Here is a 19083-nt window from a genome sequence, read left to right as displayed (position 1 = left end):
TTACCCTACCATTAACTGGGAAAACTACTCAAGTACAAACTCCCAGGTCCAACGCTTCCTGGAATTTATCAACTCAAATGCTCTGGATCAGCTGGTAAACTCCCCTACCAGAGGTGAAAACATATTGGACCTGGTCAACACCAACATGGGTGACAAGTGTTCCACACCAGAGGTCAACCCATCACTAGTTAGATCAGACCATAAACTAATCACTCTGGATGTCCGCACCCCATAACCACCCCCAACTAAGGAAACCACAGTAAAAAACTTTTCTAAAGCAAACTTCACCTTACTTAAGACAGAGGTGGTAAGTTTTACAGCCGCCACGCTAAAGGATAATGCTGCCCAAGATGCAGAAACCTTTACAAATGCACTCTGTGAGCACCTACAAGGATGCATGGATTGTGCCATCCCTAGCAAAACCAAGACTCACTCCTCTAAGAGAAGGAAGCCAGTCTGGCGGACCCTTGCCATAAACAGGCTATACAATAAAAGGAGGAAACTAGTTCAGAAAAAAAGCAAATCCCAAGAAGGAAAGACATCCCTGATCAGTATCAGTAAGAAACTAAGGTCCCTCATAAAATCCTCCAAGGCTACCTTTGAAAGAAAAATAGCCAAGGATTTGAAAGATAACCACAAAGCCTTCTTTAGCTATGTCAAGAATCTAAGTGGCAACTCGCGGATATGCTCTGAGCTAGTGCAAAATAGCACAAAATATACTGAACCCACTGATATTGCCAACATCCTGGCAGATAGATTCAGTGCAAACTTCACCCCTCTCACCCCCAAAAGGGCCCGCAACAATACCAGAAAAGTGTAGTGTCCTGGAAATCACAGACCACAGGTGAAAGCAGCCCTTTCAAAAGCCAAAAACACATCGTCAATGGGGCCAGATGGTGTCCCATGCTGCGTCTTGCATGAACTACAGAATGAACTAACCCCCCACCTAACACACACTGTTCAACCTCAGCCTCTCCACAGGCTATGTGCCCATAGAATGGTGCACAGCAACGGTTATTCCACACCACAAAGGAGGGGCCACAACTGACCCTGGTAACTATTGCCCCATAAGCCTGACTAGCCTGGTCTACAAGGCTATGGAGCGCATCATCATGGAACTCATTAACAAAGACATTGGGAACCTCCAAACACTTGACCCGACCCAGTTCGGCTTTGTTAAAGACAGATCATGCCTACTAAACCTGGTTGACTTCTTCGAGACAGTCACCAAGGCCAGAGATGAGGGTAAGGTAGTTCACACAGCCTACCTTGACCTCGCTAAGGCTTTTGACACCATTCCCCACTCAGGAATTATAGAAAAACTCACCAGCCTGAACATAAACCCCTATGTCATGAGATGGGTTGCCAACTGGCTTACAGACAGAACTCACACAGTAAGAATAGCGGGTTCCATATCTGACTCTAAACCAGTCACAAGTGGTGTCCCAGAAGGCTCAGTCCTGGGACCCCTACTGTTCAGCATATACTTCTCAGAAGTACAGGCAAACACATGAGGACTATGGGTAACCAAGTTCGCCGATGACTGGAAACTGGGAGCCATAACTGACTCTCTGGCTGACACAGACATTCTCCAAAAGGGTCTTACTGAGACAGACATCTGGTGTCAAAGTCATGGTCTCAAGCTAAATGCCACAAAATGCATAGTCATCCTGTTTGGGAAAAACACTCATGAATTACCACATAGGTGGCAGCCCCCTTAATACAGAAGAGGTAATAAGAGATCTGGGGACCCAGGTAGATAGTAATCTCTCCTTTGACAATCATATTGCCAAAGTAGTTAGGAAATCCTTCTATGCAGCCCATCTAATTACTAAAGGGTTCACATCTAGAAATAAAGAGGTTATAGTGCCACTCTGCTCGTCACTCATCAGACCCATCATAGAGTACAATGCCCCATTTGGGATGTACCTCACAAGACACTTCCAACAGCTGGAAAGACCACAAAAGTACCTCACCAAGAGGATTACTGGTCTCAAACATATGTCCTATGCAGCCCGACTGGAAAAACTCCAGCTGTACTCAGTGACATATCGCTTACTCAGAGGTGGTCTCTGCCTTACTTACAAAGCCATGTCCAACTCAGAATTGATGGACATGTTCCACCTAAAGAAATCCAAGTCACTGCGAACCACTCACTCTAGTGAGCTAAACCTCACCACAACAATAAATAGAACATGCTGGAGGGATAGATTCCTGTCACAGAGACTCCCCATGCTTTGGAACAAAATTCCTAACTACATTAGGCAGAGCCCCTCACTAACACTTTTCAAGAGAAACCTTGACGAGTGGATGGGTAACAGAAAATATACCCCTGGGATCACTTCACTGGCTGTTCTTGACAGAGGCTCAGTTAATTAATCAATGGGGCAGTGAAAGCTGACACACTCTGGCTAGGCTTATAAATGCCCTTGGGCAGATAGCCTAGTGCCTACCTATGAACCTAAGAGATATCTCCAGGATTCACTCTTTTCCTTGGTTTTCAGGGTTTTTCTTGTTTTTTTTTTTTTTTTGGCTTTACTGCACTGGATGTTACATAAGCCAACATTTCAGTAGGGAGCCATATAAATGTATATATATTTATATGTATATAGAAAGATATATACATAAATAATTCAGCCTCTTCGAAAACTGATGATATTCTCCAACAATTTTCTGCAAAAAGAGTACCCACTTGCATTTATCTATAAATACCTGGACTTCATCAGTCTGATGTACTTAATTTTAACACAATGGCTATTTGTCAGAATAGTTGTTCTGATGTGCTGTATATATGTCATATATTACAGTAAACTCTGACAGTATTGTATGTAGACAAAATATTATGGTGGCAAATCCTGTGACAACATTGTATAATATGAATGAAGTGGTGAAATGCTGTTTAAAGAAGAGATGTAACCAAGAATATCTGTAATGTATATCTCTAGTTCATGTCAGTGTAGTGGCAAAAATGTTCCTGATTTTGGACATGTGCAGATAAGCAATTAAATGTTTAAGAAAAGACAGTGGGAGCACCATGCATAAAGTATATTATTATAGCCAGAAATCATTGAGTAAGAGATCCTATTCCATACCCTTACTTAGATTTGAAGAATCATTTACTGTACAGGGTAAACGAAGACAAAGACATTTATTCTGCAGCACCTGTTAGTACTAATGCCTTTCAGGACACTTGTGATGAAACTGACACATAGCCATATTTGTGTAGACACTTAGAGATGGATAAAACAAATGCTAATATTTTATCTAGTTTTTATTGCCCTGGTATAAGGAAAGACAGGACTTCTTTGCAGCTTGTCTGTAATGTAAAAAGATGGCACCATGTCCTGGATGCTATTACTGAGTCCTACTCAAGTGATAGCCATGTTTCTTCAATGCCTAATAGCTATGTCAGGTAACAGCTACCAATACATTCTAGAGATACTGATTATTCTTTTAAGTCATCTGAAGAAGTACTTATGTGAAACGTCAATGCTATGTCAATAGCCAACGTTGTTATACCACGTTTCTCTAGAATTGAAAGTGTCAAAGAAATTCTCACAGGCCAGGGGCATCATATTTACGCCCAATGTCAGTGTTTTAAAGTAAAACATTTCAGTACTTTGGTGTACCAGCATCAAACTAACGAGTTACTGGAGTGATTTAATAAAATTCAAGAATATGGTTAAGGATACTGAACATGATGGTAAAAATTGGGATCAGTTATTACCTAGCTCCTTTTTAATGTATGAGAAGGGACTCTGCCCTTTGCAGGATTTATGCCATTTGAGTTACTGTATGGTTGACATCCCAAGTGTTTACTAGACATAGCAAGTGAGACTTGGGGGAGGAGAAAAGTTAATTTAAATCTGTAATAGCACACTATACAACCTTACAAGACAGATTAAAAACTTTTGTGACGATAGTTAAGTACTTCCTTCAAAAGTCACAGGAGACGCAGCATGGAGAGTATAACAAGAATTCCAAACTGGTGTTGTAAAACAGTGGACAAAGTGGAAGTATTATGTTACTCTACTGAAAGTAGATCTCTAACAAGGTCAAAAGATGCTTTGAGGAGGTAGTGAAAATAAATGAAGTGGACTAACAAATAAGGCACACTGGAAAGAGAAAATCAGAGCAAGTCTAGTACATAAATGCATTAATACCACAGAGAGAGAAGCAGAAGCTTTTTTAGTGAGCCTAGGAGCTGACATAGATACCATTAGTATGGTATCAGAAAAGTCTGCATCTGCAGTTCAAATAGATGAAACACTGTCTAAGGTTCTGAAACAAGAAGTGAATGCATGCTTCCTGATGAAATAAAATGATTTTCTCTGAGCTACCTGATAGAACAAATTTAATACAAAACCATAATGAAACTATATCAAGAAAGAAGGTAAGCCTAACATTGTATAGGATACTAGAGTCCAAAAGAAAAGCAATACATGAAAAATGAAAAAAATAGAGAAATGCTTAAATTAGGCATTATTGATGAGTCCTAACATAAACAGAACAGAATAAAGAACAAATAAGTCCCAGCAACTATTGAATCCACTCACTTGATTTAATTAAAAAAATAAATAACTTTTTTAAGTGATTTTCGTCTGCTTAGTGGCAAACTTCATCAGAAATTACAACTCCACAAAGGAAGAACATTTAAATAAAGACCTAGACCAAAAAAAAGCGTGGGACAATTAATCAATTAAAAAATACAGCTGAAAAAAATTTCAATCAGTGTATATATAAAAGTGCTTAAAAAAGTTATTTATTTTTTAATTAAATCAAGTGAGTGGATTCAATAGTTGCTGGGACTTATTTGTTCTTTATTCAGTTTTTGGTGTTTCGTTACTATTCTATAAATAGAACAGTCCAGTTTTGTTGACCCTTAAGCCAGACAACTCCATTAAGATTTTATAATAAACCAACATCCTTCCCCCTTATACACCCAGCAGAGCTCTCAGATCTGAAAATCAGAACTTAATTACTATCTATAAACCTAAACATCCTGCTGGCCAACTTCTCCTATCTTTCTCACTAGGCAAAAAATGGAATTCCCTTCCCACCACACTAAGAACCATACCAAACTCAGAAAACTTCAAAACTCAACTATTCAAACACCTGTCCACTAAATGGAACTGTACCTGCCCTCACCCAACCTAATCCAATAGGGTTCTTGCTCTGGTTCCCAAGCTCTACAACTCATAGTTATCTTCCTATGAGCCTATCTAAGCTCTCAATAATTTCTATAGCTTCTCCCTAAGTTCTCAACAACTCCTACAGCTAACCTCACACAGCCCGACCTTGTAAATATTGTAAATAGCATTCTACTGTTGATGTGTGTATGTAAAGTGTATTTACATTTTTTTCAAAGGTTTGTATGTAAACTGTTTCCACACCTAACACATATCTGTTTTCCTCAAATGAAACTGTATGATGCCTACCTTCAAGCTTAATTAATTTGTTAACTATGCATGATATTGAATGAATTTATGAGTAACTATTCTACATAATATCTTTAATATTAACTATCAGTTGTATCTAAATTGTATAATGAATGCATCTTGGAGCTTTTCTCCCAAGGCCTCCTCTGAAAATGGGTCAATTCAGTCCAGTGGACTTCCCCGGTAATCAAATTGCAAATAAAATAAATAATAAATAAACAACAATATACAAATGTGACACTTAACCAAAGGCCACAGTAGATGAGCTCATACAGACACCAGACAAAGCAAAGTTTTTGACTGTTCTAGTTTTTAACAAAGGGCTACTTGTAGATTTCCATCACACCCTGAAGCCAAACAGAAGACATCATTCTACAGCCCTGAATGTTTTCTCTTGATACATCATCTTACCATTTTGACTTCATGGAGCTCCTGACAACTTTCAAAAGCTCATGGATATACTTATAGCTCATATCTGGTACTCAGCTGTGTAGCTTGATAACATAGTAAGTTATTCAGAATGTAGGGAAGTCACATTTATCCAAAGTGAAAGCCATGCTGGACTGTTTAATGCAAGCAAGACTTACAGCTTAAGCTACAAAAAACACATTTAGTATAGTAGAAGCCATCACTCAGCTTTGTATAACAGAAGTAATAAACTTAGGGTATGTGAAAGGGAGAAGTCGCTAGTCAGTAAAAAAAACCCAAAGCTGTCAAAAATGGCCAGCATCAGGTAGATGCATTATTATGATTAGGAGATTACTTTAGAAAATTTGCACTCAACTTCACTGCAATAACCAGTTCCCTAATAAGCCTTATAAAAGGTAAGATAAGGTGGACCATAGCTGCAGATCAGGCTTTTAATCAACTGAAAGTTATCTTATGCTCTGAAAGAGGGACAGTCCTGATTTCACTAAAACCTTAGTGTACACATTTATATATCTGATATTGGGATAGAAAATGTGATATGTGAGGAAACAAGGTGATGAACACACAGCCTGATACTATTTATTACTTTTTATTTATTGGCATTTACTGACTGGGATGATCTGACTGGGCAAAAAATACTCCTTTTCAGCATACACATATTGGAAAAAAGTTCCACAAGATTAAAATTTGGAAACCAACAGAAAATATTATACATTAAATACAAATTGGTTATAAACAGAAACATTATAAATCCAATCCATAGTATGTAAGTAAATACGTAAAGAAGCAGAATGCATATATAATTAAATATACACAAGTGATACACCCTTTAATGGTAAAGTCTGTATAGTGACAATATTAAGACAAAAGTTCAGCACAGTGCATGTAACTCTTGATTGTTATGAAGGGGTTTTGTATGCTATTTATAAAATAGCATATAAGCGCTCATATGCAACTGCGAATTTAGCTGTGATAAAAAATCGGAGGGGAGGAGAAATGTGGATACACTCAGTGCATACCAGGAGCCCAACTGTGGATGGATTTGAAATTGTAAGTCATCTTAAAAAAGAACTGCATACAAATGACTATTGAATTTCATGGAAAGACTTTAAAAGTGAATCTGTAAATAGCCTATAACATATCAAACAAAACCTGGCTTATTTTTTAAGCTGAATGGTAATTTTACCTTTCTTATTGTAAATAAACTTCACCTAATTTAAAGAAATTATATCTCTACTGTATTATATCTGCTACTCTATAAAATTAACCAATATATTGTTTGTCTGTGGGTAATGCAGAGTTTTCTTATGGTTGACATACTTTAGTAATGAGGGCAAAGTCTGTGACACCAAAGACTGCCAGCTGTGAGTAAACGCTCCTTACCTACAATGACATCCCTCCTCTGGGCCAGTGATCAAGGAGCCTCAATCCTCACTACTGACACCAGTGTGGAATGTTCACTGTGAGAAAAATAGACACACAACATTTTCAGATGCTTCAGTATGCATCAAGTACAATTTCTCTTAAGAGCACACAGAGTATGCTCACTCTAATCCCTGGGCTGCGCTTCCTTTCTGGGCCCTAAATAAGAACCCCCCCCCCCACTGACCACTATAGAGTTGAGTTCTTAGCCGGGTGTTCCAAGCCAAGTCCTCCACCTCCATCTCTGTGAAATCAATGCTCTCAGTAATCCTGTTCAAAGTAGCTGTCATATACAATTTCTTTGAGATTTGATTTTCACGCACACACCTGGGAAAGCCTGGCACACCTTACCCACTCTGCCACCTCCACCAAGACTATAAGGTAGATTTACTGCCACCATAACACCCGAAGGCAGTTACTTTAAGGCTCTTACCAGGGTACTCAATTACACTTATTAAAATTAATAATTATACAAATAGTAATGTTTAACCAAGCAGCAAGATTTTCAGGAATGTGGAGCCCCAGTGCCACTAAATAAATGCAAATATCTCAAAGGTCAAATATTTTTTAAAAGACCAGCCACAATGAAAGGTTTAGATATGTTTAATAATATATAATAAAAAATGAAAATACTGAATATCTATTTACAACAAACACCAGAGTTTCAGAAACAGGAAATATAAAAAAGAACACAGATAGGAAGACTCAGACAGATACAGAAAAAAAACATTTAGCTAATCTCACTATATTTTTTTTACCTGACTGAAGAATTACTGTTCCCTAGTTACTTACTAAAGCAGGCAAGATGAAAGTAGATGAGTATCTTGTGAGGTCCAAAAACAGAGTGCACACCTCACATCTTTCACTAGTGCTACAGAATGACATCATATCTTGTCCCTCTCACAAGACATGAGCCAGTATCTGACACTGATGTGTTACAATATCCATACGAACTTTAGCTAAGGTTTATTACAGCATCTGGAAACTCTAAAACAATTCCAAAACTTCCATCCTTCCTGCAGAAACTAACAAGCCATTCTCTGGCACCTCAGGGTAGCAGTTAGTTCACCACTAGGGAAAATAGAGCAGGATCGCAGCACAGGCTTTTCCAAACATTGCATCTCTGACATTCAGATCTGTGAGATAAAATCTTTATGGTCTAAACCAAGTCATTTAATTTCAGACTATCTTTCTTAAGGCTAGTGGGGCTGAGCTTAACTCCTTCCCTTCCAGTATTTTCTGTTAAATAATATACATTTCATCAGTTACAACAATACACTCTGACATACATTTGATTTCTTTTCTGTCCAGTAGGACCCCCTGTCGATACATTTTTAACACAAGCAACTTTACACAAACATTTTTATCACAAGCATCTGTACAAATCAGTTTGATATTCAAATTACATATAATTATTTGCAAAGCTCCAGCTAGCTATGCTGGCATATGATAAACATGCACTGCCCTACTCACCCTAGCACAGCTGGCACTACCTCACATCATGACACCTACAATCGGATATAATATAGTGCGATCAGGGAATTATATTTTTAAGCACACACACACAGACTCATACCTGTGTGTATATATATATATATATATATATATATATATATATATATATATGTGTGTGTGTGTGTGTGTTGGTGGATCTACTTCACTACACCGACACACCACAAAGCCGACACCCAAAACACAGAGACCAAAAGAGCGAAAACACACAATACTGACAACTCACAAAACCGAACACCATAACACCGACACCCAAAACACCACCACCCAAAACGTAAACTACACATTACGCACAACTATATATGCACTAACCTTAACCCAAACCCTAACCCTAAGGTCCGACACTACTGCACACTTACCCTACCCACACTCTAACCCTAACTCACTTAACCCACCCCTAAACCTAAAGTCCGTCACTATCGCACACTTACCCTACCTGCACCCTAACCCTAACTCACTTAACCCACCCTTAAACATAAAGTCCATCACTATCGCACACTCACCCTATCCACACCCTAACCCTAACTCACTTAACCCGCCCCTAAAACTACAGTCCATCACTATCACACACTTACCTTACCCGCACCCTAACCCTAAGTCCGACACTACCGCACACTCACCTTTCCCACACCCTAACCCTAAATCCCTCACTATTGCACACTTACCTGTCTGCTCCCTAACCCTAAATCCCTCACTATCGCACACTTACCGAGTCGCGCTCAGACGTTGCCCATGCCGGTGTTTTGGCTGTCGGGATTTCACCTTGTCAATCATCTGTGTTGTCGGTCTTTTTGGGTGTCGGCTTTGTGGTGTGTTGGTGTAATGAAGGAGACCCATATATATATATATATATATATATATGTGTGTATATGCATATAAATAAAACTAAGGGCAGTTTAGAAGATTAGCAACTCACCAACTGATGTAGCTTCAGGGTATGGGATGAAACCACAGACTTACCCATTCAGAAACAGGAAGAACACAAAAGGTATGTAAAAAGCAATGAAATAGGGAGTCAAACTGTGGCAGTAATGTGAAAAATATTATTCAGCTATTTTGTATTCAAAATACATAGGCTGGTATCCTGTTTATTACTTAAAATAAATACATGAATGAATAAACTGCATGTATTTCTGTCATGCATGTTACGGATATAATTTTGTTTGCTAGCATGTTTAGCCAACTACAGGCTTAAAGGAACTCAGTGGAAGGGATTACTCTTGGTAATGTTCACTGTTATGGTATTTTCTTGCAGATGAAAATAGCTAGTTCTTATAGTATAATGAGCCTTCCAGATTTTATCAACTGCTAAAATTTAATATCTAAAAATAAACAACAGAACCTTTTAATCATTAAAATTAATATTTATTCCCCTGGCTCCTCAGTACCCTTCTTCCATAGAGAGTAAGAACAGAATAATTCACACACAATATATCCTGCAGAAGATGATATAACCAAACAATTAATAGGTTTAAAAGAATAATTAAAAACAGCCAATCTAACAAGTCAAGACTTGTTGGATTAGTTTCTTTTAATTATTTTCGTAGCCTCTCAATTGCATTATGATGTCATTTTGGTCTATTTATTGTATGTGAGTTATTTTAGTTTTTTCTCTGTCTGAAAGGCATATGCTAAGCCATTAAGTGTCTCACCACTGAGTTGTAAATGTATTTGTCAGTTTATTTATCCATAGTAACTTTGTAGGTAGACTGACTCAGAGGCCTTGTATAATCTAGGATCCAGAGAAGGACAGACAAACCATAGTAAAAGAAATATATAAACAATAAAATGTACGTATTTAAAGTTGTGTAGACATGAATAAAAGAAATTAGAAACAGAAGGTACAAGAATCATGTGCAACTTTCTGACAAGATCCATTCAATATGTTTCTATATACTAATTATCAAAGGAAACACAGCAACGTTACCTACCTTAAAGAAACTGAAAGTCATATAGAAGCAAGCATAATTTTATATGCTGCAATGAAGCAACATAATATTTGTATATGTAGACATATGACTGGAGTCTGCCTGAGAACAGCCTAGCAGGATTTAAACTTCTGTATCATTGCAGTAGGAACTAATCAACATCATAGGTACCTAAAAGTGACAGTATTCTGTGTAAGTACTTATGTAGAATGATTTCAATTTGGATGGATTTTCAATTGCTTTTTCACAATTAATTCTGACAGTTGTGCTAATCAGCCAGTTGTGTACATCATCTGTGATCCATGCCTACGATATCGATCATTGTGAAGGAGAGGGAGCTGAATTTCTGCCAGGCAAAATCATATATTTTCAGCACAACATCTAGTCCTGGGACTCCAGGGTGAAGAACTTAATGGAAAGTGAAATTATTAGCTTCCCAAGAACTATGATGGAGTTCCCCTACAAATCATTAAAATGGAGGAGAGAATGCCACTAACATGGACTTTGGATGTTCCTTTATCAAATAGCTGCTGCATCACTCAATTGTAGCTGAAAATATTTCATATTTGTACAATCCTCTCTGAAGCAATTTTTGGGTAATTGAATCAAAAAAACCCCACTAAATCTGCAAATAAAGCCTCCAAAACATTTCCTTTATTCAGGTCTATGTAGAAAAAGATTGCAAGCAGTAACAATAAGGACAGGGTGCGGCAGACAGCCTGAAAGCCATGCTGTTCATCTCATATTGCTCTATGGTTACTAACAGTATCCCGCAGCTGTTTATCAACTTTTCTTTTGAGTCATTTTGACAATGGAAGAAGGAGTTGAGTCCATCATCTGCATTCTTACTGGCCTGCTCACCTTGTAATATGTAAAATTATGTTATGGAGTGAAAGCCTGAACATGTGCAGGAGAGGAGTAATGAATGTGTCACTGCTCTTGAGGAAGAAGGAATAAATAGCATCAATACCAGGACTGCCACTGTTAGGTTGCCTCCATATCAAGGTATTTAGTGATTTGACCACTACTGGTCTGCATGATGCTAGTGAAACATGGGGTGCGATGAGGAACCACCGATGAAGATAACACTGACAAACAAGTGCAAAATAAATTTTCAAAGAAGTCCTACTAAAACAGTAAAACTGATGATACCACAACAAATGGGCCCTTTTATATTCAGGATATTTATTTAATATTCTTATGCATTCATTTGTTAAAGAGGCAGAAGGGCTAGTCCACAGATCTTTTTTCATCCATGAACCAGGCCATAGGGTGAATGCAAGCTCTTTAGCATGTTGGTTACAATTTATTTAGTGTAATGCATTACACCAATGTGAATAGCAATATTATTTTTAACCTATATAGAAGTAATTAGCAATTATAACAAATAATGTACCTATAAGACATATGATATCTTACATTTCCAGTACATTTGCAATTTGTTAGTGTTCTGTTAGGAAGAAACAGCATCCAATATTTTTACAATGAAATGTATGCAGCATTTACAAGTAATACAAATTTAAACATTATTAACTGGAAATAATACATGGATAGCATAGAAGCATGCATTTGTCTCTCCATTTCTAGTGATGATGCATGGAGGGTGACCTTTGTAATAGATAATAACACTTTTTTTTTCTGCTTTTTTCCTTCTTCCTGCACTTTATAAACACCGCCGTAAGCCAATTGATGCATTTGATTGCTATCACCAGGGGTGACGGATGACCAGAGGAACAATCATTTAGACAGCCATCATGTATGGCTGTATTTTTTCTATACTCTATGTCACCCATGGGTGCTTGGTTCATGCAGGAAGGTGTCATACAATAGATTGACCCTGCTGGCTGCCCCTCACTTTTGTAAGGGGCATTGTCAGCAAGTAGACCTACTCTCCCATTCTCAGCATTGTGGGGAATTTTCCCAGGCTTCCACTGGAGAAACCCCACCCTCCCTGAGCTCATCAGTCAGCTGCACCAATCTCTTACCTGTGGGAATGGACCACAGGTCACGCCCCTTTATTCTCTCTTTCTCTCACTGCCTGACTTCTCCAGTGCTGAAATCAATGACTGAACCCTGGTTACTTCTACTGCTCAGAAGAAAACTCAGTCATGGTAAAAGAACAACAGGGTAACAAAAAAAGTCATATGGAAAAAAAGGATAATTTGTTGTTAAATAAAGTTATACTACAGAATTGTAAAAAGGGGAAGATTCTAAGTATGGCATGGATAAACTACAAAAAAGCATTTGACAGCATCCCACATTCATGGATAAAGGAGTGTTTCTAGATGTATAAGATATACCCTACACTGGTAATTATGTTACAGTGACCATGAAACAGTGGCAATCCATTTTGCAGCTAAGCCATGATGAATAACTAATTATTATCCCAAGGATAAAAATTCAAAGGGGGTATTCCAGGGTGACTCTGTCACTGCTGCTCTTTTGTCTTGCCCTTAACCAATTAAGCTGCCTACTTAACAGATTAGATCATGGTTACACTTTGGCTCTCAGAAAGTTAAAAAGTGTAAAGGGTTCTCATCTTCTTTTTGTGGATGATTCAAAACTGTACTGTTCATCGGATGAGAAGCTGAAAGCACAACTGCAAGTGGTCAAAACTTTCTCAGATGCTATAAGAATGTCATTCGGTTTTGACAAATGTGCAAAAGTAACCTTTAAAGCAGGAAAGCTGCTGCACCAAGAAAATATCATTCTGAGGCAGGAAAGTTATATAAAGGAACTTGAACAGGAGGACTGTATAAATCTTTGGGAACTGATGAAGGATCGACAATAAAACATGAGCAAATGCAAACAAAAGTCAGTAATGAATATTTTAGGTGACTAAAATTAATACTGAAAACAGCCTTAACATCTAGGAACAAAGTCCAAGCTATTAACCAATTTGCTCTTCCTGTTCTAACTTACAGTTTTGGGGTGACTGATTAGCCCCAAAAGGTATTGGATGAGCTGGACAAGAAAACAAAAAAATGCCTCAGCTTATCGAATGATATATTAAAAATCACTGTATGCCAAAAGTATATATTTCTCATTCTGAAGGAGGCATGGGACTCCTCAAAATTGATTACATATACAGATCAGAAATCATAGGACTGCATACATTTCTACTGACCTCACTAGATCCAAACACAGTGAACATTTTGAAACATGAAAAAAGCAAACCTAAGATGACTTCCCTGCTTAGTTTAACAGAAGCATATAGATGTCAAGCAGGAATAAAAACCAAACCAGAAGTAAACAACATTCAGGCAGCAACTGAATGTGCCAAAAAAAATCAAAAGTAAGAATAGAAGGAGGAGAATCAGATTAGAAGGCAAAAATTAGGAAAAAGCAGAAATACAGTTTTAAGTACAGAAAACTCCTGGACCAGCCTCATGTTGATCAGGATCTGATGCAGGAACTGTTAAGGAGAGGTGAGTTTAAACCAAAAGATGAAAGGTTAAATATTAGCTGCCCAGGAAAATGGGCTATGTACACATTGGTTTACAAAGTCCATTGAACATATGGGAGAAACAGATAAATGTAGGTGCTGTAAAACAGTGCTGGAAACAATCGCACATCTTGTTGCTGGGTGTGATACACTAATGGCAGAGGGACTGCATACTAAAAAGGCATAATAATGTGGCAAGACTGTTACATTGGGGATTGTGCAAACATTACAATAGTGAGGCAGCTGAGAAGTATTGGAAAGATGAGCCACAAAGCATTAAATAGAATGATGAAGTTTTCTATCACATGGGATTACCCATTACCAAAAGTTCAAAAAATAGATAGTGAAAAAGCTCACTCAGACTCTGCCACAACTTGCTGTGAGGGAAAGGTTAGCTTGCTTTTGCTTTCCTGCATTTTGCATTACTTTATTGCCTTCTTCTATTTTGTATATTATGATTTATTTTCTTTACACTGTGTTTTACTTGTATTCTGCTTTTAATTGGATAGTAAAACTAGGAAAGAGACCACAACTGTGTCTCTTGTGATTTACACAGAAATTTTTCCTACACTTCCACCCTACTGCTGTTTTGTTCTTAAACTCAACTGTCTTTCTAGTTGCCTGTCCCTTATGTTAATTTGACCACATATCTCTGTCCCTCTCCCCTTTCGTTGGCCATTGTGAGTAAGCACAACATGATCATTTTGTGAAATCACTCCTCTTCAATTATTTAAATGTATTGGCAATCCCACTGTATTCCATAGAACCAGAATACAAATTGCCCACCTCCTTTCAATCTATCTTGTTCTTTTAAAATCAGTGGCTCTCCACTTAGACAGCTAATGCTTACGTTCCCCCCTCTTTCACATCTAACTGCTTAGTGCACATTGCAGCTCTTAGGATACTAACCCCTTTTTTTCTATCTTACCCTTAAAATCTGCAGCATCTATTGCAAGAGCACCAATTATTGGTGAGCCTACATTCTGCCTCTCAGTAGTCAGTAGTACAACAGGCCTACAAACACTTGCATCATCTGGGACAAGATCACCAAACATGCTGTGTCCTGCTTCTCAACTTGGGATTGGTGCTAATGTTTTGCTTCTGGTGAGAGAAGAAGCAAAGTAACATTGCATCCCAGCAGAGTGAAGCTGTGGTTAAACCAGCAATAGTAGTAGCCAGGCAGTAGCCATTCACACATCGCCCCTCTTTTCATCATTTTAACAAGCTAATTCTTTATTTTCAGTAAGCAGTGCTTGACTTGTTTCTAACTTCAGAATATATGTTTAAATCCTTCATCGTTAAATTTTCAGGGTCTACTAATTAGTTTCCCCTCAAGTGTTTGGCAGTGCCCTGTATAGACACAGACACGTTGAGTGACATTTTTCCTGTAAAAGCATGAATGAAATTTCACTAATACCTAGTTGCACACAGGACAACCAGTTTGTAGTGACAAGGACTGTCCCGAGATTGCAAACCGGATACTCTTGACATTGCTTTATATTCTTACTCCAGCTGTCTATCAATAAAAAGGATCTGTTGCCATGGATATGAACTTTCCCATTATCTCCATTACCAGCGTGGTGGATATGGGCATCCTGAGGCAATGTAGATATTGCCTCGTGTTTACTGACAACCAGAGAATTCTCAAACAAACTGATATGGTACATGAAAGATGTATTTAGACAATGTCACTGGAGGCAACACTCTCACAAAAAAGTACTCCTAATGTCAACAAGGCTGTGAGTTGTACACATGCTGCACCCATCACACACAGTTCAAAGCAGACATTTAGACCCACATTGCTGAGGCACTTAAATGTAACCTTCCTAAATCCCAAAGACCTCCTAGATGAAGTAGACATAACAAATACCCTCAGCAGCCCCAAATGCACTCTTTCAACATGACACAAACATCAAAATATACAGCCACATCTCATAGAGCCTCTATTTCTAAGCTCATAAGGCAAGCCACCATAAAATCCAACATTCTGGTCATTGGAGGCTCCATTGTGAGACACACTGATGTCCCTCTCGCCAGGCTGAGTAAGGAGAAAGTCATGGTCACTTTATTATCAGGGGCTAGAATCTACCACTATATGCAGACACTCAGGTCATTGGACCACAAGTACCAGTATGACCCAGTCATAGTCAATAGACAGGGACTAAACGTAGAGGTGTCTCCATTTACATAAAAAAAGAATATCTCAAGGCTGATCAAACAGGACAATACACTTGAATTACTCCATGTTTAAATCACCATAGGCAAAATCCAGTACCACTTTCTTGCAAGCTATTGGTCCCCCTCTATGACCCAGGAAATCCATAACATGCATTTAAACTTATTGGAAATACTCACCATCCAACCCAATACTATATTTATGAGCTAATTGGGAATCCTATATGACACCAAATGTAGAGGCACATAGAATCCTGGATTTTGTAAACTCAAAATCCCTGGACTACATTGTCAATACACCAACCAGGGGTGCAACCATACTGGTTCTGGTCCTCATTAATATGAGAGAGTGCTGCACACCCCCTAGTGTAATGTCTTTTCTGGTAAGGTTAGAACACAAAATGGTCTCCTTCGAATTAAAAAAAAAATGGGCCCCCAGCTAACCCTGGAACATTTTGAAACTATTCTAAGGCTAACATCCTGCTATTAAGTGATAACCTGGTAAAATTTCAAGCCCCCATAAACCCTGAAAACATTGCTGCCTATCCAAAACTGTTCACAGAAACCCTATGCAAGCATGCTAATTGCTGCATTGAGGCAGCTGTACCCACCAGGAAGAAGTACAGAACTAACTCAAAAAACAAGCCACCCTGGTGGAATCATAAAACAAATCGGATGTATAAGAGGAGGAAGAAATTAAGGCAAAAATCCAGCAGGATAGAAGCACTCTCATCAAACTAAATAAACAACTCAGAGGACAAAGTCTACTAAAGCCAAACAAAGATAAATTTGGCATCCCATGCCAAGGACAACCACAAGGCATTCTTAAGCTATGTCTGCAACCTCAAAGACAATACACAATAGTGTGCAGAGCTCACTGAATACGGAATCACCTATGCTGAGCCAGAAGATATAGCAAACCTACTGGCTGAAAAATTCAGCTCCAACTTTATCCCTCTCAACCTTCCCTCATACCATCAAATATAACTCCCTCTGCTATCATTAGGGAACAGGTCCTTAATGCTCTCTCTAAGGAATAAAACACTGCATCAATGAGGCCAGACAATATCCCAGGATTCCTTCTAAATAGCATGAAACATGACCTATCAGGCCCTCTGTAGTTGTTATTTAATGGTAGCCTCCAAATCAGGCTTTGTGCATCATGAATGGAGAAAGGCAACAGAAGATCCTGGTAACTACAGACCCATAAGTCTCATTAGTCTTATATGCAAAACCATAGAAATAATTATCATGGAGATGATCAATAATGATATAATAAAGCAATAGACACTGGACCCAAACCAGTTTGGCTTCATAAAGGGCAGGTCATGCCTACTCAACCTAGTGGACTTCATTGAGAAGGTCATCAAAGCAATGGATGAGAGTAAAATTGTTCATACTGCCTACCTTGACCTGGCCAAGGCATTTGACACATTACCCCACTCGGACATTGTTGACAAACTCAAGAGATTATGCACAAACCTGTATATCACCCAACTGGCTGACAGGACCCAAGAAGTTAAAACTGGGGAGCCCACCTCTACAAAAAGGCCAGTCAGAAGTGAAATCCCTCAGGGTCAGTCCTTGGACCGCTCTTTTTTAGCATTTACTTCTCAGAAGTCAAGGTCAATGTCAGTGGTCTCTGGCTGGATAAATTTGCAGATGACTGCAAATTAGGAGCTGTCATTGAATCTCACACTGACACAAAATGTTCTCCAGGAGGGGCTAACACAGACAAACAACTGGTGTCAGAGCCAAGGACTAAAACTAAATGCCAAGAAATGCATAATAGTATCCTGTGGGAAATCATCCACCCCAGGAAACTATCATATTGACAACACACCCCTTAGAGTTGACCCAGTAGTCAGGGACTTAGGGACACACATAGACAGTCATCTAGCCTTTGACTATCATGTGTTTGCAGTGGTGAGGAAACCATTCTATGCTGTGCAACTTATTAACAAAGATATGGCATCCAGGTCCAAGGAAGTCATTCTACCACTGTATTTGGCATTAATTAGACCTATTATTAAGTACAATGTATGTCGCCCACGGTGCAGTAGTCATGGACCTATGTCCTCCAATGTGGTGCGGTAGTCACGGACCTTAGGGTTAGGGCTTGGGTTAAGGATAGTGGATAGGTATCCACTATCCTTAACCCAAGCCCTAACCTTAAGATCCGTGACTACCGCAGCACAGTGGAGGACATTGCCCGTTCGTTCTAGTGGTGTTCGCGAAAGTGCACTTTCGGTGAAGTGCACTTTCGCGTTAGTGGGCATCTACTACTGGATTTCAAAATAGTGTAATTTCGATCTCCGGTAGTAGACCCATATATATATATATATATATATATATATATATATATGTGTGTGTGTGTGTGTGTGTGTGTGTGTGTGTGTATATATACAGGAAGGTAATATCAGACAGTGGATATTACTAGAAATAGTAACTAGAAAAAAGTCATCTCTATACTGGAAGAATGCAAAGTTCCTGTAATCACAGCTGCACAGGTAAAAAAACACACTCTCCAAAACCAAGAACGCAGCATGGGACCTGACAACATCCCAAGCTGTGTTCTACATTAACTACAGAATGAACTGGCACCCCACCTAAGTACCGTGTTCAATCATAGCCTCACCTCAGGCTTTGTGCCCACTGAATGGTGCACAGCAACGGTTATCCCACTCCACAAAGGGGGAGCTACCATGGACCCTGGGAACTGCTGCCCCATTAG

Source organism: Protopterus annectens, chromosome 7.part0, assembly GCF_019279795.1.
Source record: "Protopterus annectens isolate FY-2018-M chromosome 7.part0, PAN1.0, whole genome shotgun sequence".
NCBI classification, from domain to species: Eukaryota; Metazoa; Chordata; order Ceratodontiformes; family Protopteridae; genus Protopterus; species Protopterus annectens.
Note: the sequence above shows the minus strand (reverse complement) of the source record.